The sequence below is a fragment of the Primulina eburnea genome, chromosome 1 (assembly GCF_022965805.1).
Source record: "Primulina eburnea isolate SZY01 chromosome 1, ASM2296580v1, whole genome shotgun sequence".
Taxonomy (NCBI): Eukaryota; Viridiplantae; Streptophyta; class Magnoliopsida; order Lamiales; family Gesneriaceae; genus Primulina; species Primulina eburnea.
This window is the reverse complement of record NC_133101.1, coordinates 49,480,094-49,504,620: the sequence shown is the minus strand read 5'-3', so window position 1 is coordinate 49,504,620 and position 24,527 is coordinate 49,480,094.

Sequence of the window (24,527 nt, the reverse complement as noted above, 5' to 3'; positions counted from 1 at the left end):
CTTAAAACGTGCTAGATTTTTTTTTAAACCTCACTTAGCATCGGCCGAACCATAAAATATTTTTTGCAGCATTTTACAAATAAACGTCAAACATTTTACCAACCTAAAAATATTATTTGAAAAGTATAGCTCATACTATAACCTGTCAAAAATCTCTCATAACATAAATAAAAGACGTAAAAATATCTTTAACTTTACTTAAAATCATAAATAATAACTAGTGAGGAAAACTAGCGTCGGTCCTCAGGTTATGTGCACCTTTAGTCTAGCAAAGTCAACCATCAAGACCTCCATTATCATATTCATAATCAATATCACCTGCAACAATTACAACTAGTGAGTATAAGGACTCAACATGTCATATTATTGATAACGAGTAATACGTAATACAGTTAACATATAACAATGAAAAAACTTGTACTTAAAATATCGTTTTCATGAGGATGCATAAACTTCAAACATGAACATTTTCGTAAACCTTTTATAACGCATGATCTTTAAGCATAACATTTTCATGACATGCATAACATAAACCTTAACATTTTTATTTTTTCCTAAACATGACATGACATAAAACATTTTTCATGATCATAAATATTTTTCTTTTTCCTTTTTCTTTTGTTGAATTCAGATAGTTAATTGTGACTTTCCTCATCATGACATAAACCTCAAAAGTCGATGGATCCATCTACATGTAACGGGGGACACCAGCAATACTCTCACCGATCAACTGGGCCCTGGCCTATCCTCATCGAATAGAAATACGATCGTCGGGTCTCCCTCTGGGGCCTTCTCCCCTCACGATATTCTCATTCTTACCTCAAACCTCATATCCTCATATTCTTAATAATGGAAACACAATCGTCGGGCTCCCACTGGGACCGTCGCCCTCACGATATCTCCAATATTAGCGAATTAGTCACAATCACTTAACTTCCTTCAACGTTTTACATTCTCATTACTTTATAAAAACCATGCAAAATATAACATTTTTGCTTTTGAAACCAAGCATGTAACACGTCTTTTAAATGTCAACATTAAATCATAAAAATTCATGGACATTTAAATAAATCATAAATTAATCATGAACATCTCATAAACATTCAAAAATAGCTATAATATCATAAAATAGCATTTAGGGCACTACTATGACATTTACTAATTTTTCGGTGTAAAAAGACCGTTTTACCCTTAGACGTGACATTTTGCGTTCTTGACTTTTTCTTAATTCGATTGACTCTAACATGTACCAAATAATTATTTAAGCCTACATGAATTTTTCCATATTTCTATTTAGCTTAAATCGAAGACTTTTAATTTAATCTTTAAATAAGACGTATTAACACGTTTTAATCCTGAATTAAACCAAAACTTAATATAAAATTTCCAAATTAAAAACTTAGACTTTTAATAATTATTTAAGCTTAAACCTAATTTTTCATAATTTTATAAAGCATAAACTAGGCGTTTCAATTAACTCGTTAATTAGCGTTTCGTGCGACGATTAAATCCTGGTTAAATAAAAAACTCGTTATTTTGATCCCAAATTTTTAAAATAATATTTTTATGATTTATTCTACCATTCCAAGTCATGAGTCACCCCCGTGGACCCATGGATTCAACTTTAGTTATTAAAATCTTGTTTTTGACACATTATTGAACACAACGAGCCATCTCCCCATTTACTCGAGCCACACCCGAGCCACCTTGATCCAAACCCTAGCCCACTCATCTATGGACCCTACTGACCAGCCCCAAGCCCAAGAACGAGCCCCTGGCCCATGTTTAAGCACCTGGAAGTCGCCCTAAAATTCTGCACATAGTGTGTTTGTAGTGTCCTTGTTGCGTTGGGACTCCTATCCGCCTAGGACTCTACCAGCCCTTAACCACCGACCACCCATGACTCTAACCTTCCTTAGACCACGCCTAGACCAAGCCCAGACCAACCCAAGCCCCCAGACCCGAGCAGCAAACCCCTGAACTCAGCACCACAGCCTGCGTGCATCTTGCTGCCAGGTGCTTCCTCATGTTTTCTTGAACCAGCAGCCAACCAAGCCGCCACAACCCATGCCCAGGCCCTTAAGCACCCTCCTAGGACTCTAAAGAGTCGACCTAGCCAAGCCCATATCCCCTGGCCGAGCCTCTTCTTCCCTGCACAAGATAGAACCCTGCGCTACCTCCTTTCTAGTTCTCGAGTGGAGTCCTAGCTTGCTAGGACTTCTCCCAACCATCTTAACTCGGATCGTAGCATGGCTAGGACCCTGCCCCCGACCCTTCAAGGACCATAGCCAAGCCCTGGTCTCAACCAAAGCCAAGCCAAGCATCCAAGTCCATAACCCGTGCCCCTCAAACACCATGCTACCCGATGGCATCCAGTTTGTTCTTATTCACGTTTGCAGCATATTGGGGTAAATTGGGACTCTCTAAAACATGTAAAATCAACTCTCAACCCTATCCTAATCATGACAGCCCCTTTATATCATATTAAACTTGATTTTGGACGAAAATACAAGCTTTAAAATTGACATATGCCACAAAAACGAAAATTGTTTCATGATGCACTTGTTTTTCATGCAAATTCAATTAAATAAAATACTATGGTGTGATAGATGAGTAAAAGGAGAATTATGGCGTGCCTTTGCGTTTTAAACGCACGATTATTCGTGAACGATTTGCGAAGAACGGGGAAAGAACCTTGGCTAGAAATCTTCTTTGGACTTTCGACCATCCTCTTCAATTGTTGTGTGTGCCGTGTCTATGGGTTGGGGAGAATTCGAAAGTGAAATCTGAAAAGTGTCGTGCACTTTGGTTTAGGGTTTGGGTGATTTACATATATTATATACTAATTAAATGACTAAATAAGGCTTAGGCCTAATAAGCTAACAATTTAGGCCCATTAGTCTTAATTAGGATTTAATTAAAATATTAAAATGGTTTTGGTAAAAATAAGTTTGTGAATTTATCAGCCGGGTTGGCAAATGTTCGCGTTTTTGTTAAAAATCCAACACCGATAAAAATTACGTCTTGACGTATAAAATCACCTCAAAACCTCATATTTTCAAAAATAAGAAAACGCATCACCCTTATTTTAAATACAGGAAATTGGCCTTCAGTCCCCAGCCGTCGATTTTTTTTGTGTTCAGTCCCTGGGTATTTTTTTAGTACCACATTTCTACATGAAGTGTACCACATTTTGTATGACATAGTACCACAATTTTGTCGGGTACGGAGTAAACTCGAAGAAATGTTTTGATTGGGGATTTTTCACCAACTTCCCCTTTTAAATAATTAAAAAAAATTACCCAATAAAAACATTTTCTACTTTTCAGTCTTCGGTCTCCGTTCCTCGGTCGCAACTCGAATAACCTTTAAAAATATATTTTAATGTAATCATGTAGAAAAATATATTTAAACATGCAAGTATGCACAACATAATTAATTCATGCAATTAAAATAATTAATTAAAACACAAAATAATTTAATAATTGCATGCATGTGGTTTACGTGGACCTTAAAATTTCCGGGGCGTTACACAATTCCTCTAGAGCTTCGGTTCCTAAATTTTTTTTTGTTTCTGAAGAATGAATGTTGCTTATTTATATATATATATATATATATATATATATATATATATATATATATATATATACACGTCTCGCGGATATGCACGACCACGGTCGGCGCATATGCGCGAGACCTTCGAGTCTCGGCACTTGTGTCTCAGTAGCTCGCGCATATGCGCGCCCGTCTTCCGCGCATATGCGCGAGGTTCTCTGGAAATCTCATTCAGCTTCCGTACAACTCGTGCATATGCGCGAGGTCTTCTGTCACTGTCGCGCATATGCGTGAGGTGTTCTGCCCTCGCACATACTCCGTGTTTTCTTCCGTCTTTTCGGTCTAATCCTTTCCGTCTATAATTTCCTCAATTATCACCAAATCATTTCAGATTACGGTAATCAAATTCTCGGGATTTACAATGAGCTTGTAAGAGTATAAGTTCATCATGCTAATTTATTGAAGTTCAAATAGACTTTAATTATTAAATTGTATTTTAATTGAATTAAAATATAGCCCATTAAGTTTTTATGAAATATGGTATTGATTTATGTAATATAGAAATATTCATTATATCATAATTTTAAAACTTGCACAAAAAGCAAAATAATATTAATGTATTATTATGGGTGTGTTAATTTCGAGAGTCATAGATTTATTGAAATCTATTAACTTAATTAATGTGATTAATGAAGGAAATAAAAATTTGTTAAAATAATAAACAGATATATATTACTTTGATGTGGGTGATCGAGATTCCCAAGCCAAAAAGAAGGGAAAAAGAAATATCCATCGTTTTTTGCTCTCAAAAGGGTATTGAATCATTTTATTTTTTTGATCCCAAACACAAAATATCTTTTTATATTTTCTGGTGCAAGTTAGAAGAGGAACAAGTAACTCGGTCGTGGACCTGATTTAGAGATTGAAGAAAGAATTTTCAAGAAGATTGTTCGTAGGGAATTAGAACAAGAGCTACATCCGCTAATACCTGAGTAGTTGATGCCAAGAGAAATTTCACTAAATTTATATTACTAAACATATTATGAATATTTATTTAATTTAAACCATACTAGTGTCCAAATATTTTGATTGTTAAAATAAAATTTTAAAACTTCCGCTGCGATTTGGACACGAGATAACACATAACACGAGATCATTTAAATATAGCTCTTTTGGGTACTATCTCTCAAACCTAATGAAGTAGTTGTGGGTCTTCAAATTTGCCATTTTATCTATGGGTTTCATCCTTTTATATATATATATATATATGTGTGTGTGTGTAATTTTCTAATTTTTAGAGATAGAAAGAAATCGCATTGAAACGATCTATTTTAACATTTGGATTAATTTTTTCACTTCAACTCCTTGGGTGTACGATGAAAGTCAATAATACAAAGCTTATGCCCCACACATATGCATCATTCATCGGGCAATGACCCTATTAAGAAACATATGTTGTGCAAATTTTCAAACAAAACATAATGGGTGTGCCATCGTGGAGAACCAATATATATATATATATATATATATATATATATATATATATATATATATATATATATATATATATATATATATATATATATATATCAGGAATCTTGTCAAATAATAATTCGTATTTTAAAGAATAATTTATTTATTATATATATTAAGTAATTTTATTTTATAAAATAATATTATTAAACCAATATACCTTTTACTTGAATGTTATTAACTCACCAACACAGACACACATGTATACAATAAATATTCTGATTTTGAGTCGGTGAAACTTTGGTCAAAGGAACACTTAACACCAAATAAATAATTAATGCAAACACTGTTTGCATATGGATTATATAGGCCAAATTTATTATTTCAACTCAATAAGATCCCGTCATAAATTTCCAGCTCTCAAGAGACACACAGACACAAACATACACACACACATATATACACACACACACACACACACACACATATAATATATATATATATATAGACACACACACACATATATAATATATATATATACATATATATATATACATATAACATTTAGTTTTGTTTTCATAGATAATAAATCAATCACAAACACACATACACACACGTATATATAATGTCATCTTTAATATAAATTAATATTTTCATACATATATATATATACATATAACATTTAGTTTTGTTTTCATAGATAATAAATCAATCACAAACACACATACACACACTGACACACGTATATATAATGTCATCTTTAATATAAATTAATATTTTCATGGATAGACTTGGATTTGCATATCTTCTACGTGATAGTTATAGTAATAATACAAAACATGCAACCCTTATTTACTACACAAAATGTGACAAATTTTCAAGACTTTCCATGCAGAAATTGCAGAAATTATAATGAAAATATTGCCAAACATATATAATTTTACTTTTTCTTGATTTTTCTTTTAGAATCCATGCACAATTCTTGAGCATGTCTTCTTGAACCAACGCAGTCCCTTCTTCAATGAATTCTTGATCTTGCCTTCAACGGAATACAACTTGTATTTGGCAATCCTTTTCTTTCTCTTCAACTCCCCACCACCGTACCATGGCCGGGGATTTGGCCTCACTTTTGGGTTGAAATCTCTGTAGGTTGCAATATGGGCATCCTGTTTTTTCCTAGAATAACTACCATCGGCCACCCCGACCATCTTCCCTGCTGCCCCGAATCCCTCCATTTCCCTTCAATTTTTGAAATATTGGAGGGATTTGGAAGGAAAATTTTGAGGGGCTTGTAATTATTTTCTTCTTGATTTGTTTTGTGTTTGGGAAATGGTCAAAATGGTTTTCTTTGTTGATTTGATCATAGTGGAAGATAATGAGACGTTTAGTTGAAAGGTTTCTCACTTTCAAAGGTTATAAAATACTAATTTTAATTTATTTGGAGAAAAACAAGGGGAATCACATATATTTGCACGTCGTATATCTAGTTTATTAATGGATGCAATTAAATGGCCCATTTGTATATATTTCACAAGGTGTGTAGCGCCCCCTTACCCGGGCACACTAACAATCAAACATAAACATGAAATTAAACTTAATGAAATACAAACAGCGAAACATAACATAACTTAAAAGTTATATAACCCATAAAAATTGAAATAATATCAAATCTTATATAACCATATCGAATTATATTGAATCCAAAATATAGTTCAAAGTCTGAATGACTGATAAACCGATAAATAGATAACATTATCTTGCTAGTCTAACCTGGATCAGCACTTTTAGGCACCACCTTATCTGCTTGGTCTGTCCAACCTAAAACTTGCTCCATGAATGGTGTCTAAGATAACAATAAATGTGTGAGCGATAAATCTCATAATATGTAAGACACTAGTATATAAACATATATGCAAATTGAAAGACTGCTACTTAAAATGCTACTAGAAATATTTTATTTAATTTTTTGTAAATTAAATCTCAAAAAATACAATTAATTTCACAAATATGTATTTTTTGAGATTTATTTTACAAAATAAAATAAAATAAAATATTTCTAGTAGCATTTTAAGTAGCAATCGTTTTAATTGGTATCAGAGCAAGGATCTTGTACAGGGTTGTGCCACCGCCAGCAGGTGGGGGGGTAGAGAATACCTAGGGGCGCGAGAAGCAAGTTTATTCTATACTCGATAAGTACCAATACGCAACGGGGGGTTGATACCATATTCAATGATTAAACGCGTCCATCCTTAATTTATCTTCAAAAGAATTATTCTTCAAAAAATTCCTTTATTTATTTTGTCTTTATAATATTGGCTTTATCATAATTAATTTTATCCATAGATTAAAAAAATTCGCTTCTGCAGCTCAGCCTTCAAGCCTCAAGTCTTTAAGTTTAAATGGTTTAAATATTTTAATTCTATCACCTGCATGATTACATGATACATGTTTTGCAGTGATTTACAGTACATTTTTAGCTGCTTTCATGGTTTTAGGATTAAATATTTTTAAAACTAGATTAAATTGCATGATGAGTTACGTATAGAATTTGGACTGTACTCAGATATCATGCCTCCCAGATGCACCCTTAGCACTGACAAACAAGATGATACTACTGGAGGCAATAGAGGCCTCCCACCACCCCCATTGCCAAGAGATGTAGCTACTCGGGTCCTTGAGGGTATTGCTAGACTTATGGAGCAGGCTCCCTGACCCCAGACAAACATATATTAGTAGTTTCGATGGCTCAAGTCGAAGGAGTTCGGGGTAACACTAACCCTTTCGTGGCGGCGGGTTGGATTCGATCTTTGGAGCTACATTTTCAGTACTTGGAGATGAGGGATGGCGACCGGGTCAGGTGCACCATATACATGTTGAGAGATGACACATCCCTTTGGTGGGAGGGGGCTGCTCATACCCTGAATTGGAATCAGTTCAAAGAGATATTATACAATAAATATTTTCTAGCGGATGTCAGGGCTGCCTTACGAGGGAGTTCATGAATATCTGGCAGGGGGACTCGACTGTGGCCGAATTTATCAGGAAGTTAAAAAGAGGCTGTTACTTTGTGCCACTTATTGCGAGAGATGCCGCTCAAAAGCTGAGGCATTTCATGGATGATCTGAGACCCATTTTGCACCGAGACGTTATGCTGATGAGACCAACGGGCTATGACAAGGCCACCGATTGTGCTTTTCAGGCGGAGCAGACCCTGAGGGACATGGATATAGATATTCAGCGGAAGAGGCATCAGGCCTAGTCTAGCTTACAGCCACAGAAGCTACAGTTCACAGGGCCACCGAGGAATCAAGGGCAGCAGAAGCCCCAGGGACAATTTAAGAGGCCCGGACAGCAGCAGACACCACAGACACCAGGGGCCCTTAAACCGGAGAAGGGTTATCTGTGCAAGTAATGCAACAAGTTACACTACGGCAAATGCATCTAGGGCACCTTTAGATGCTTCGTATGCAAAGAAGAGGGACACAAGGCGGAAAACTACCATAAGAACAAGTGTCCCACTACTGGCAGGGCATATGTGATGCATGCGGAGGAGGCTGAGGCAGAGGCAGACTCTACACTGATCACCGGTAACCTTTATTCTAAAGAATTTTAGTTTACCGCCTTGATTGCATGAGTTATATGATTGTTGTGGGAATTATTTTGGGATTGAGAACCTAGAATAAATTAGGTTCCATGTTCTAAATAGTTGGGCTTAAGGATCGAATTGAATTGATTAAGGGTTTAAAGGACCAAATGGCAATAACCGAATTTTAAGGGCTTATTTCGAAATTTTCAAACTTTTGGGAACAAATTCTTAATTTTCAAGAATTTTAAGGTTTAAATGGCTAAATTCGAAAGTTTTTGGGGAAAAATGAGTGTATAAAATTCAAAACTTGAAAGGCCAAATTGCAATTTCCGAAATTTTGAGGTAAAATAATTCTATATTTTTTTTTGGATTCTATGAGTAAATCGGTAATTTTTCTAGGATTTTGGGATAATTGCTGGTAGAAAATTTCTCAACACGATTAGATTTGATGATTTGTTTTGTCGCAGGAAAATATATATTTTAGGTGTAACCACGTATGCATTGCTAGACTCCGGAGCTACACATTCGTTTATATCCAATATTTTGTCAAGCGACTAGGAATCATACCAGAGGCTATGGATTTGGGATTCAAAGTTTCGATTCTGTACGAAAATCAGATTTTTACCTCACATATAGTGAATATATTGAAGTTTCGGTTACAAAAAATTGTGGTGCAGAAAGATTTGATTGTGCTACCGTTGCGGAGTTCAACATCATTCTGGTATGGACTGGCTTTCTTCGAATGGAGTTGTCATTGATATTCAACGGAGGTCAGTATCTGTCCGAACACCTAGCGGGAAACTGTTTATATTTGAGGAAGCTAGACATTAGCAGATTCCCTACATCATTTCTTTCATACGATGAAGCTCGTGAGGAGAGGTTGTCAGGCATTTTTGGCCAGTATCGTGTAAGTGATCAAGCCAGTCAGTCAGAGGCTATAAGAGGTCGAAGTGGTCAAGGACTTCCCCAGTGTTTTCCCAAACGATGTTTCAGGCATTCCACCAGACAGAGAAGTGCACTTTTCTATCGAGATTATGCTAGGTACCATGCCAATTTCTAAGGCACACTATCGTCTGGCACCTGCAGAGATGAAGGAACTGAAGGATCAGATACAAGACTTGCTAGATAAGGGTTTTGTTTGCCCTAGATTTTTTTCATGGGGCGCACGGTATTGTTTGTTAAGAAGAAAGATGGCAGCATGTGGCTCTGCATTGATTACAGAGAACTGAACAGGGTCATGGTCAAGAAGAATTATCCACTGCAAAGGATCGAGGAACTATTTGATCAGCTTCAGGGAGAATCATTATTCTTGAAGATAGATCTCAGGTCAGGATACCACTAGCTGAAGTTGAGATAGTCTGACGTGTATAAGATGGCCTTCAGAACGAGTTATGGGCAATATGAGTTTATGATGACGCCCTTTGGATTGACGAACACGCAAGCGATCTTCATGGATATCATGAATCGCATGTTCCAGCCGTATTTGGATCATTTCGTCACTGTTTTCATAGACGGAATTCTATTCTATTTGAAGAGCATAGAGGAGAACAGTCAACATCTGAGGACCGTATTGCAGACTTTACAAGACAAACAGCTGTATGCCAATTTCAGTAAGTGCAAGTTCTGGCTAGACAGGGTGGCATTCATGGGCCACATTGTATCCCGAGATGGAGTGAAGGTTGATCCAAGCAAGGTTGAGGCAGTCCGAGATTAGCCACTACCTAAGAATGTGACATAGATCTGCAGTTTCTTGGGATTGACTGGGTACTACCGGAAGTTCATTCAGGGCTTCTTTTTTATTGCAATGCCTATGACCGCCTTGACGAAAAAGAATGCTAATTTTATTTGGGGACCAGAGTGACAGGAGAGTTTTGACAGGCTGAAGCATGCATTGACTTCAGCGCCAGTTCTAGTTAAGCCATCAAGGCAAGGAGAGTTTTTGCTTTACACAGATGCTTCGAAGCTCGGTTTGGGCGTAGTTCTGATGCAGCATGACAAAGTTATAGCCTACGCTTCCAGACAGTTGAAGGTACATGAGAAAAACTATCCGACTCATGACCTTGAGCTAGCAGTAGTGGTTTTCGCCCTTAAGATTTGGAGTCACCATCTTTATGGGGAGAAGTGCATGATTTTCACTGATTACAAGAGCCTGGAGTACTTCTTCATGCAGAAAGAGCAAAACAATAGGCAACGGAGGTGGTTAGAGCTAGTGAAGGATTATGATTGTGACATTAGATACCATCTGGGTAAGGCTATTGTGGTTGCGGATGCCTTGAGAAGGAAGAATGCAGTGATCACTCAGGTGTCGGGACAGAGGACATTGCAAGAGATCCCTAGTTTTTCAATCCTAACAGTGCAGTCCACACTGAGAGACAGAATTCGGGCAGGGCAGGCTTCTGATGAGCAGCTACAAAAATGGAGACAGAGGGATGAGGCCAAGTGTCGGAGGTCGTATACAGTCGTGGATGACATAGTCAAATATCGTGATCGACTATGGGTTTTTAGCAGGGATTCCTTGAGAGCATATATTTTGTGTATGGCCTAGGAAATTTGAACTACGTAACCCGGCTGCATGTAATCTAGGGTTTTATAAAATATGTGTTTAATGATTTTTATGCATTTAAAGCATGAATATTGCATGGTTAGGTGTTCTTGCTTGGGTATTTTAAAGTTTCTTGCATTAGGGTTTTAAGTTGCATTTTGCGCTCGGACGGGTAATAGAGACCGGGAATAATTAGGAAAAATATTTTATTGAATAATTAATTTAGTTATTTAATATGAGGTGTTTTAAGTATAATTTTTGAAAATGGGTCTTGGTTTAGCATTTTTACCTGCCCGATTATATTTTTGGCCGGTACACAAATTTTATACATTTGAAGGGCTTTTTGAGGGTTCAGGCAATATTTTTAAAAATATACAAAAACGAAATATTTTTCGAGAGTGTGTTTGGACTTTATGGGTTTATTTTAGTGCTTATTGGGTCCAAAACCCTTTTAAATTTTTATTAGGTCCCATTTATGCATGAGTTTCTATTTAAAACCTACACCATCAAACCCTAACCATAAACCTAAAATTCGGCCGCCCCTCTCTCTCATTCAGCAGCATTCTCATGGCCATTTCCAGCAGCTTTTGTCGGTTTTCTCCTAGTTTTCAAGAGAAATTTTCTTCCCCGCTTCTCCGGTGCAAGTCCTACGCGCATATCTTCGAGTTTTTTTTATCACAAAAATGTTAAGGCATGCCATGTATATCTTTTTCTCATCATTTTCACCATTTATATATTGTTTAATATGTTTTTGCATGAAATTTTGTTGGTCTATCATATAGCATCGTTTTTGCAAAGGTTTTGACATGAACATGCATATATCTTGTGCACAACTCAGGTTTTTCATGTCCTTATGCAAAGAGCTGCTAGGTTAAGGCTTGTAAGGGCTGTACACGAAGGGATTGAAGGTGTCTAGGGGCTTGAGCGGGTAGGGTTTTTTTTTGGTCTAGTGCAAGAAAAGGGGGAGGCACGGCCTAGGGGGACTAAACCAGGCCATGTTTCTGTTTAGGAAGGTCCAAAACAAGGCCTAGGGGAGGTCCTTACATGGCTGGTCTCGGATTAAATGGGGGTCGAGGAGCATGAAATGAGAAGGGCCGGGTTTTGGCTTGTTTTCGGGTAACTCATGCACGTCCGCATCCCTTGTGCTGTAGGCATGGTTTTGTTTGGTCCAAGAGTGAGTCCTTGGTCTGATCTTGGTCCTATGTAGCAATGGTTCATGGCTGGTTCGGGTTGGTTAGGCCTAGAATCGATAATACGAAGGTTTAGTGCACTAGGGTTTTCGGTGCTTGCGTGCTGAATTAATTCCAGCAGCTGTTCTGTCTATTCTGAGGGACCTAGGTGGTCTGAATTAAGAATTTTAAAGACTGGTCATGTAGGTTTAAGTCATGGTTTATGTTGGGAAAATTTTGGTTAAGTTTCGGATTGATTCGGGTTAAAACCGAGATCCCGGTCCAAGTTTTAAAACGAATCGTATAATTTTTTAAATGAGCTTGAGTTTACGTCAAAGAAATGATTATTATTATGTTTTTAGGTATTTTAATGAGTTTGGTTGGATTCGGGTCAATCTTTTGAGGTCTAGGGGTAAAATGGTAAATTAGGGTTTCCAGGGGCAAAATGGTAATTTTCCACTTGGGTCGAGCCTTTAGCCCTGGCAGCGCCCTAAACACCTTTTTACATATTTTAAATATTGATATTATCATGAATATGACTTTTTATGAAAATATGAAATGTACGCTGCATGCTTGATTTTAAGAAAAATTTACGTATACGCATGTTTTATTAAGTGATGAATATGATATGTTTTGAATGATGGGAGTTGCTTGTGACTAATATGATGACACGATGACATGTAAGGATAGGGATCAGTGGACTGGTAATGATGTTGTTGATGTCACCGCTGCGAGTACCACGGTTAAACGTACATGGATCCATCGAATAACACGATGATATGAAAGTACAACTAATTAACGGAATTCAAATTAAGAAAAACGAACACGTATATGCTGATATGATTGGATAACGGAATTCAAATTAAGAAAAACGAACACGTATATGCTGATATGATTGGATATGTTATGAAAATATTTATGGTTTGACATGTTATGATTATGCATGAGACTTTTACGATCATGAAATGTATTTTCTTTATAGTACCTTTCACCGTTGTTTGTTACGTATATGTACTTGCTATAACGTTACAGGTGTGTTGATTCTTTAAACTCACTAGGTTTGAGTGATGCAGGTGAGCATATCAATGAGGAGACTGGAGGTGCCGAAAACTAAGTAGGCGGGGCTGGATGTGCGCACACTAACCCAAGGACCTTATTTCTTCCGCACATCATGTTTATGAGATATGAATGATTTGGATATTTTTACGCTATCGTTTTATATGTTGATAGTTGGCGAACTCTACACATATTTCATATTTGATTTATTTTTAAAACGTAAGCTTGGGGATGACAATTTGTTATGAATTTTTAACTACATTATTTTTCTTGCTAGTTGATTACTGATATTTTAAAAATGTAAATTTTCAGCAGTATTGTATGCATGCATTTAAATATAAATAACGAGTAGTAGCTTTTTTAGAAAACAATAAGTTAGTAGCGTATATTAAACAGTAGACCTTTCATCTTGAGTGAGGCCCACAGCACTCCGTACTCCATCCATCCAGGGAGTACGAAGATGTATAATGATTTATAGACTTTGTATTGGTGGTAGGGCACGAAGAAAGATATTCTGTATTTCGTCTCCGAGTGTTTGACGTGTCAGCAGGTCAAGGCAGAGCACCAAAGACCTGCAGGAAAGCTGAAACCACTCCCTATTCCCTAGTGAAAATAGGAGAACATTTCTATGGACTTTGTCACGGGAGTACCGAGGACTACTGGGGGATATAATGTCATTTGGGTGATAATTGATCAGCTCACTAAATCGGCACACTTTTTACCGATCAGGAAAAATTTTGCACCATGATTCGATACACATAGTTTTATATCAAAGAGATAGTCGGACTGCATGTGATTCCAATGTCCATCGTGTCAGACAGGGATCCGAGGTTCACGTCTGCATTCTGGAAGAGTCTGCATCAGGCATTGGGTACTAAGTTGCTATTTTCAGTATTGCCTTCCATCCTCAGACAGACAAACAGTCATAGACGGTGATTCAGATTTTGGAACACCTACTCAGAGCTTGCATGATCGACTTCTAGGGCAGATGGGAGCCGAAATTTCCTCTCGTGGAGTTCACATACAACAACAGCTATCAGGCATCTATCGGTATGTCTCCATATGAGGCATTGTACGGGAGGAAGTGTAGGTCACCAATGTATTGGGATGAGGTAGGAGAGAGAGCATAGTTGGGGTCAAATATTTTCAGACAGACTGCAGAGTTAGTGGTCAAGACTCGGGAAAGGATTAGGATTGCGCAGAGTCGACAAAAGAGTTATGCAAATCAACGACGCGAGGAACTTGAGTTTGCAGTAGGGGATCATGTATTTGTTAAAGTCGCACCGATGAAGGGTGAGATGAGATTCGGGAAGAAGGACAAGCTCAGTCCTAGATTTATAGGACCGTTCGAGATCCTCGAGAAAGTTGGAACACTCACATAAAGAGTTGCATTACCGCCGAATCTGGCGGGAGCTCATAATATGTTCCATTTCTCTATGTTGCGGAAATACATGTCGAATCATTCGCATGTGCTGAACTATGAGGCACTTCAGCTGACACCGAACATGTCCTTTGAGGAGAGACATGAGAGGAGGCTCCAGAACAAGGTGATCTACACGGTCAAGTTCAAATGGCTGAATCATTCAGAGGAGGAGGCTACTTGGGAGACCGAGGCCGAGATAAGGAGTCTCTACCCGGAGTTATTCGGTATGTTTTAAATTTCGAGGACGAAATTCTTTTTAGGGGGGAGGAGGGCATTGTAAGGTCTATGAAATTCGAACTACGTAATCTGACTGTATGCAATCTAGGATTTTAATTAAAATATGTGTTTAATGATTTTAATGCATGATTATTGCATGGTAGGTGTTTATTTCATTGTTTGTCAAGGCTTCATGCATTATGGTTTTAAATTGCATTTCGCGCTAGAACGAGTAACGGAGACCGGGGATAATCAGGAAAAATATTTTTATTGAATAATAATTTTAATTATTTATTATGAGTTGTTTTAAGAGTGATTTTCGAAAATGGGCCTTGGTTGGGTATTTTTGCTCGCCGGGTTATATTTTAACCGGTACGCAAAATTTAGTCAATCTGGGGACTTTTTGAGGGTTCGGACAATATTTTAAAAAACATACCAAAAAAGAAATATTTTTCGAGAGTGTTAATGGACTTGATGAGTTTATTTTAGTATTTAATGGGCCCAAAACCCATTTAACACTTTAAATTTTAATTAAGAGCTCATTAGTGTATTTATATTGATTCAAACCCATCATTAAGCAAACCCTAAACCTAATTATTCCTATAAGCCATCCCCTCCCCTCCCCTCCCCTCCCTACAACAGCCTCCTCTCATTTTTCAGCAGCCTCCTTAGCTTTCAAAGAAAGCTCTTTCCCCGCCTCTCTGGTACAAGTCCTACGCGCATATCTTCGAGTTTTTGAGCACATAGACGTTAAGACACGCCATGTATCTCTTTTTCTCATCATTTACACCATTTATATGCTGATATATATGTATTTTCATGAGAAATTCTTTGAACATGATGCTTTTGAAAGCTTTTAAACGATATATGCATACCCTCTTGTACAAACTCACGGTTTTTGTTGTCCTTGTGTAAACTGGCTGTTGCTAGGGAGCTGATAACCGAGGACCACACTTTTTCCGCACAGTACATGTTTATGAGTTAGGAGGGTTTATGGATATTTTCATACTTTTTACCTTTATATGTTTATGGTTGACATGACTTACATGTTGTCGAGCTGAGTTCTTTTAACTGCAGTATTTTTACGATTAGTTGGATACCTTTTATTTTAAATTAGGTGATTGAAAGTAGGTATTGCACGCTTGCCTAAAAAAATACATATTTTTGAAATCGATTGTATTTTCCGATATTTGTTTACAGAAAAAAATAAAAAATAAAAAATTTATAGCAGCATTTTAAGTAACAGTCGTTTCACAATTACATGAAAAGTTATCTAGGATCAAATCTGGATCATTATCATGCTTAGTTTGGTTTGGGCTCCATCATGTGTAGCTGCTAACATGAGCCGTCTCTAACAAACTACTCATCAAGACGTGGGGCTAGAATGTTTCAGGTCATCAGAGACTGCTCGATCCGTCAGACATTGTGAATTTCGATGCCCATCCGTCCACGAAAGAAAAGGGCTGAGCAACCCCATACAACAAGCTATAGGATATTGGTTCACTACAAGAAAAATCAAAAAATACAACAAGTCAAAGGAATTTTTTTTCTAGAAATTGTTGTCTTTTAATTTTAACAATGCTTTTGAAGAAAAACATTGTCAATGATCTGATTTTTTTATCAACGACAACGCTTTTCAAAAATGTGTTGTCTTTGATTTAAAAAACTCGAACATAGACAACAGATTTTCAAAAAGTGTTGTCATTGAGCACTACTTTTTTAAAAAGATAAAAACAAAGCCAACGCTTAACACTCTTATAGGCAACGCTTTCCAAAAAGCGCTGTTTTTTAATACCAAAAATCACGCTCAAAATCATTGTGTATGAGCGTGTTTTTTGGGATAAAATTCAACGTTTTTTTAGAAAATGTTGTTTATTAGAGTGTTTTTTTGGGTCAAAGACAATGCTTTTTTCAAAAACGTTTCATTTATTTTTTTAAAAAAATAGTGTAAGATCCTAGAATATTTTATCCGGTAATTTTTCATAATTAGAATAATTATTGAGTTGATTAACTAAAATAATTATTTATGTTAAATAAATTCAGGAAGTGTGTTAAAATTTTGTATTGTAGAATATCAAAGTTAATACGATATAAAATAAATTCGGATAATCAAATAACACACGAGTACAAAATAAATTCAAAATCAAAATAAATGGGCATGTGTTGTTATTTTTAGTAACCAATTTACACTATTATATTTATTGTAAGGCCCTATAATTAATTATCTGATAATTTTACATAATTAGAATAATTATTGAGTTGTAAATTAATATAATGATTTACGCCAAATAAGTTCAAGAAATATGTTAAAATTATGTATTTTTGAATATCGAAGTTGATACAATATCAAACATATTGAAGATTCAAATCATACACGAGAGCAAAATAAATACAAAACCGTAATAAAAGGACATGAGTTACTATATTTTAGCAATCCAATTTACATTATGATATACACATATACGTACATTTACCTTTAATAGAGAAAGGGGATGTTGGGATCGGGAAAGGGTTTACGAGTAGGGGTGAATGAACTCGTTCAAATTTTGCTTTCTAAAACTGGATTTCAAACGTTTTGTAGCGGTGGAAAATTCTTCTCAAACTTTTTAGAAATATGAACTACTGTAAAGTGCGAAAAATGGTTCAAGATTCTAATGATAGCTTAAAACTTGTTGCCAAACTTGTCAAAAAATATAGTGAAAAGTAAGTGCTTGCAAGAAGTAAAGACACAATGTTTTTATGGATGTTCGGAGATGAAAACTCCTACTGTAACGTACCAAATTTTGAACTACATAAAATTTGAGAAAAAATAAAAATTTTCTTAAATAAATAATATCTTTCAAATTACGATAAAAATAAATTGCTCGTCTAAAATATTTGAAATAAAAATGATTACAAACAAAGTTTATCAAAAAAGTACTCATTTAAACATCGTGAAATAGTTTCATATAATCAGAGTAACTAAATTAGCATGCTTGAAAATTCTTGAAAATATAGGTGGTCCTCGGGTTTAGACTCCGCACAGTCCGAGCCAACTCACTGGTCCCCGCGTCTCGCCTCCTCAAACTCGTCCTCACCTGCATCGATCTAGTCTAGTGAGTCTAAAGACTCAACATGTATAAACTAAGAATAACAAATAATACGTAATAAAACCTCATGCATTTTAAAATATAACCTACATACTTAAACTTTAAACTTTAACGTACTTAAATAAACATAGACGTGCCATCATATCGTAAAACTTTTTATAAACATTTTCATAAATGTACTTGCATCAAACATACGTGAACATACATAATCATCATCATTTTGCATAGAGATATGTTTCAAAGCAAGTGACCCATACATAAATACGTTTGATCAGACTAAACCATAGTCCTGGGCTGACAGGGATGTCCACTATCACATACATGAGATCCTCTGTCATGCTTTACCAGGTGGATTGGTCCCTGGTCATGCTCTACCGCTTTCCAATCCTGATATAAACCCGATCATGCTTTACCAGGGTGGAGAGGTCCCCAGCCACGTTCACCGGCTTCCGAACCTGTTCATAATTGGTCACAAGATATTTAGCATACCTCAAAAATAAAACATTTTCTCATTTGCACGTCGAACATACTTACATGGCGTTGAGGGATTCGTTGGATCTCGCATGGTGCCACTGCTGCACATACTAACAAAATTTCATTCACTTAATTTCCAAAACTAGGACGAACCAGTCGTGCTCAACACCGAAATAAACAATTGACTTAAGACGTTATAGATCACTCGGGACTTCACCTCATTTAATTATCATGCTAAACCATGACATCGACCCTGAAACAATCCTACTATAAAGTATGAACATTTCCCAAGAAATGAAAGATACAAACCCATTATTTGTATTTAAAGCTTAAAGAAAAGCTAAATTTCCTTCATCTGGTGTCGCGCTCGGGCGATAACATCCTACCGCTCGAGCGTCGGGCCTTCTGGAAAAACAAAACCAACAGTGAGAGTTGCGCTCGAGCAGTAACATATTACCGCTCGAGCGCCGGGACTTCTGGAACTACACGACTTGAGGCTTAATCCTTCTAACCAAATCTTACGGACCGTGAACCAACACATCTTGACTCGTCCTAAGATGCTATGGCATGGAATCAACCCTATGAAAAAGCCCCAAACATCCCCAAGCCAATGTCTACTCGACCACAACGCATCACAACACCATAACCCAAAATTCGACACAACATGCTTCCTACAACTTCTAATGCAACCAGACACTTAACGACACGAAACGAATCACCAAAAATGCATCTAAACGCCATACCCAATATACCTAAACACAACAATGATCATTCGACGATTCCCAACAAAGCCTGCAAACAAATAACTCAAGAAACGTGAAGAACATATATTTTAAAAAGTCACATTTCGAGCAATCACACAAAAATGATCATAACTCACTCATTTCTTGTCCAAAAATTACGAATTTATTGTCCAATCGAAGGTAACAAAAAGTAATACGTTTTATATGTTGAAAGGTTTTCCATAAAATCAACCAAAATTCGATAGAACTTGAAATGACAGAAACTTTGGTTTTGAGATCTAAAATTTGGATCAGAAATCGTTTCAAACGTTTTTGCTCGAACTTCTGCACACAACAGACATGGATTTGTACACCCAATAAACATCAACACATATACTATGACAAGATCGATGCAAAAATGAAACAATATACGTGCCTTTGATGAATATACTCACAAAACGACGATACCAAAGCGGAAATATTAGAGGGTTGATCCAGATGAATTTCGACGCGATTATTTGAAGAAAAACGGACGTGAATTGCTGGAAAAATCAAAGAGGAAGGGGGCAACAGCTGCTACTCTTAGAACCCTAAGTTTTATTTTAAAAAAAATTGAAAATGAACACAAGAAATGTGTGTGTATAACGTGTGTGTGTGTGTGCAGAAGTGTGTGTGCATGTGTTTTTGATAGGATCGATTAACTGGTGAAGGAGTTTTTAGAAGGTGGGTTGAATAAACACTCACGATTTTCACAATCTTTTCAAATGTTGAGTCAGTTTAGTGACAAACTAAAATTCGGAATCTTGTCAGTCGATATTAATCAGTTAACAATAAAGTTCAGAAATAAACTGAATGACATATAGAATGAATAAGAACACACGAGATTTTATGGATGTTCGAAGATTTCAATCACTCATACGTCACCCTTTCTATCACAAGGATATGATATCCACTAGAAGACTTTGATCGATACAACCACTTGTACAGCCCACTTCAGTTTGGACTTAACAATGCCAAAACTGAAACTCTTAGTTTACAATATGTTTCACAGCACTCAACTGGACTTAACACAATTAAGATTGCATTTACAACAAGATGATTTGTGCTAGTAAGCTCGAAAATTAGCCTAGAATGCTACGAATAAATCTGATAAGTGTGAGCTTCTAATTCTTTTGAATGAGAATTTCAGCAGAGTAATAACAAGATTAATAGAATAGTGAATCGTTGATTGTTCGGTCAATTTTCAATTTCCATTTATGCTATTTATAGGCTTCTCTTCAACGGTAATAATCAATGTAATTTGAATCTTTATATCAGTTTCTTGTCACGTCAATATATTTCTGACATTCGTACACTACAGCTTTGCGGCGTTCCCACTATTTGTTGTAGTCTGCTTTGTACTATTGTCAGTTGAATGTCCTTTTCGTTAACTGATGAGGTGTACAGCTGAAGGATCACCTGATAAGCGATAGCTGATAAGCTCACAGCTGAATGTAGCAACTAATCAGTTTCCAACTGATCAATCAGTTGTCTGCGTAAGTTCAGTTCAGCTAATTCAATTGCCTTTGTTAATCTGCGCATTAATCTTCAGTTATGGGAATTTTTAAGTTTGATTATTTCTTCAGTTACTTTCAAACTTCTTGATCAGTTAATCCAATCGATTTAAGCATTTGGTTTGTCAAACAACCAAAATTTAGTTTCCAACAATTTCCCCCCTTTTTGGTGTTTCACAAAACTGGGAATACATGAACTGATCAACTGAACTCACCAAAATAATCTTCAAATTTTTTGTAGATAAAATAATCCTTTCAATGTACAGATTCATACAAAGAATGAAAGAAAGTAATAATCTTCAAGAAACAATAAAATAATCTTCTATTTCTTCTTGGTGATCTTCGAAGATTTTTCTGGTTGATCCTTTCTTCCTTGTTCTTGTTCTTCTTCCCAATTTTTTTCAAACTCATCAACCTTTTTCGATAAAGTCCGCGCATCTGAGTTGAGATTAGACACCGTATTTAATAGAATATCTTGTAGTAAATCCATTTTTTTGGAAATAGTTCTTTCCAGAAAGTCAAGGCGTCTTGTAACCAAAGCTTGAGTCTGGAAATGAGCTTCAACTGACACTCTTTCTTTCCGAAGTTCGTCCAGTTGAAGAAATAAAGAAGTGAAGTCCTTTTGAATTTGCTGCAATTGTACCATGGTATTGTCCTTTATAGAATCAAACATCATAGTGTGCAAGAATTGAATTGACTTGATATCTGAAATAGAAGACACTATACCGACAAGATTGGTCTGGATCTCTTGAATTTCTTCGAGCAAGGATTCAGTAGTTATCGAGATGCCAAGAGACATGGCTTCAAAAGTTTCTGGTTCCTGTTCGTTGATCGAAGATGATCACAGCCCTGTTAGTTGTATCTGCTTCAAGTGCCACCATTTCTGAATCATGTTCTGGTAAAGCTTCCTGTTGAAGCTGTTCAGCAGAGGAAAGATTTGGATCATCAGATGTAACCGTTGCCTCTATTGTTTGAGAATCAGTTGGTTGAGAAGCTTGTTCCTCAGTTCGTTGAACAACTGAAATATTAACTGGCTCTTCAGCTGGCACTTCTTCTGTTTGTGCCGAGTCCAGCTGAGCCTTGTCATTTTCTTCAAAAACTCCATGTTCAGTCATGGCAGCTGACTGAACAGGCTCTTCAGATTGAGAGAAAGTCTATTCAGTTGGTTCTTTTTTCTGTTCGGATGGTTCTTTAGTTAAAACTCTCCTCAACTGCTCTTGTTGATTGTAGCTGAATATCAATGGCAACTGATTTTAACACTTCATCAACATTTGCTAGTGATAATTCAGCATCTGAATAGAGTTGTATTTCATCATTCGAGGATGGAGTAGCGGAGGATGATGGTTGTACATACTTGGAAGTAGAATCAGTTGCTCGCTTGGAAGTCTCAACAACTGGTTCTTTGGACTGCTCCTAATGTTGAGTTGATTGTTCAGCTGGCTCTTTAGTTGAGAGCTTTTGGGAATCTGCTTGTAGAGTCAGCTCTTGTTCCATTTCCCATTGTTTGATTTCCAACTGGAGCGAGAGAAGATCCGATTCCAGTTGGTCATAAACAGCTTTATCATTGAATGTGGTTGGACTGGTAGGATCAAAATTGAGTCGCAACTGAGCAAGCATTTTTTGTAACTTCTTTTCACGCACCTGGTCAAAGAAGTATTTCTTCTGCTCGAGAGCTTGAACAATTGAATAATCTTTGACCATTTTGAGCACAACCTTCTCCAGTTTTAGGAATTTCTCCAGAACTGATTTCTTCAGAAGCTGAGTAGAAAAAACTTGAGTTTTGAATTTAAGCCATTCATCGTAGGCTTTCAGCTTTGCAAATGAAAACATATTGATCTCTTTCCATATCAGATCAATGTGAGTTTGGATTGGATTTGTTGGCCTAGGCTCTTCCTGCATTTTCTCTTTGCCTTTTGAATTAGTTAGGGCATGAGGATGCTTATCCTTGAAGTTGTTGCATCAATTCTCTCCCTGATCACTACTTCCTTTGATCTTTCAAACGGTAGAGGAGTGTGGCCAGTAATGATGATCAATGGCGCCTTGATTTGGAGCCGATTTCTTCTCATCACCAGATTTGGTGATCCTCTCCTTTATTTGAGCAGCAGATTGAGGTAATTGAACCTCAGCTGAAGATTCAGTTGGAATGGCTTGCATAGGTATAGCCTGAATAGGCTGTTGGGCTCCTGATGGTGTCAGTCGTTCAGTAGGAATGGTGCTGACAGCAACTGCTGGCTTAGTATTCAAAGTGCGAGGTTTCTTGGTGATTTTAGTTGGAGGAGTCTTCTCAGAATCAGACTCAGAGACAATCAATTTATGATTGGTTGTCTTCTTCTGGACTGTTGTCTTAGCCTTCTTAACTGACTTAGGAGACTCCTGCATCCCAATCTCTTTCTTTACCTTCAAAAATTGCTCAGGAGACATGTCCAATTTGAGCTTTGGTGGTTGGACATTCTCAGCATTGAAAACTTTAAACTTGGATGATTTCTCAGCAGCATCACCCACTAATCCCTTCACCTTTCAGTATATAGCTAAGTTGCACTGCATATCTCCTGGATTGCTTGGTTGATTGAAACATATTCTTCAAGATATTGAAAATAATGTTCTTCCAGTTCATCTTCTTATCAGCCATGATTGCAGTCATGGCTTGAAATTTTTTCAGAGGTAGGGCAGCAAAGGATCCTGCCTTTGCCAATAGCCCCTTGGCTACAATATCAGCCAGCAAATGTACTTCTGGCTTCAGCTCCTTCTTGGGATCGGAGACCTTGATCTTCCGTCCATCAGCAGAAAGAAGGGTTTGAATCTCTTCAACATCAAATGCCTTCACTTCAGAGACATATGCAAGCCCATCACCAGGCAGCTGAAATAGATCGCTGAAGAAGTCTTCATCGATAATCAGCAACTGAGTATTCACAGTAGTAGCGATCTTGCCATCAGTAGTGATGTAACCATTAGCGTAGAAGTCTTCAATCTCTTTCAGATAAATTTCTTGGGAAAATTTTTCTGAAATATCTTCAGCCCGGCTGCTTCCAGTTTGAGAAAGATATTCTTGTCGCATTCATCCTTCACAGTCAAAACTGAATCAAAATCAACAGCCATAGAATTGAGAATGTGAGCAGGAACTTGGTTGGCCATTTGAGTAAATTGTAATCTGCAAAAGAGAATAAGCCTTGAGCAGTGATTTGCCCTGAATGCTGATGTGCGTGTAAGAAAGAAAAACTAAAATGGGGCGGGGAATAATATATATGTATGTGACGTTCCAAATTTTGGACACGTGTCAGTCAAAAAAAAAAATTGAATAAAAGCGTGTGTACGTGTGATAAAAACGTATGTAGAACATAAATGGATCACATGGGTCCATGTTTCAACATGCTATTCATTGAAATACATCCATTAAATGCGCAATCAAACAGTTACATTACTTGATTTAGAATAATAATCGATTAATCAATTAACTTATTGGAGAAGATCAGTTAGGTCAACAACTGAATGATCATTTGGAAACTGAAACTGACTATTGTGTTCTCAGTTAACTTTATAAATCCAATATTCACCCTCAATAAATGCATAAAATTAAAGTAAGGGTAAGAGAAACTTAGTCTGGATCATTTAAGTCCATATTGGTGACTAAAAACTCTTCGACTTCCTTCTGTCTCTTCAATAGCTGTCTAT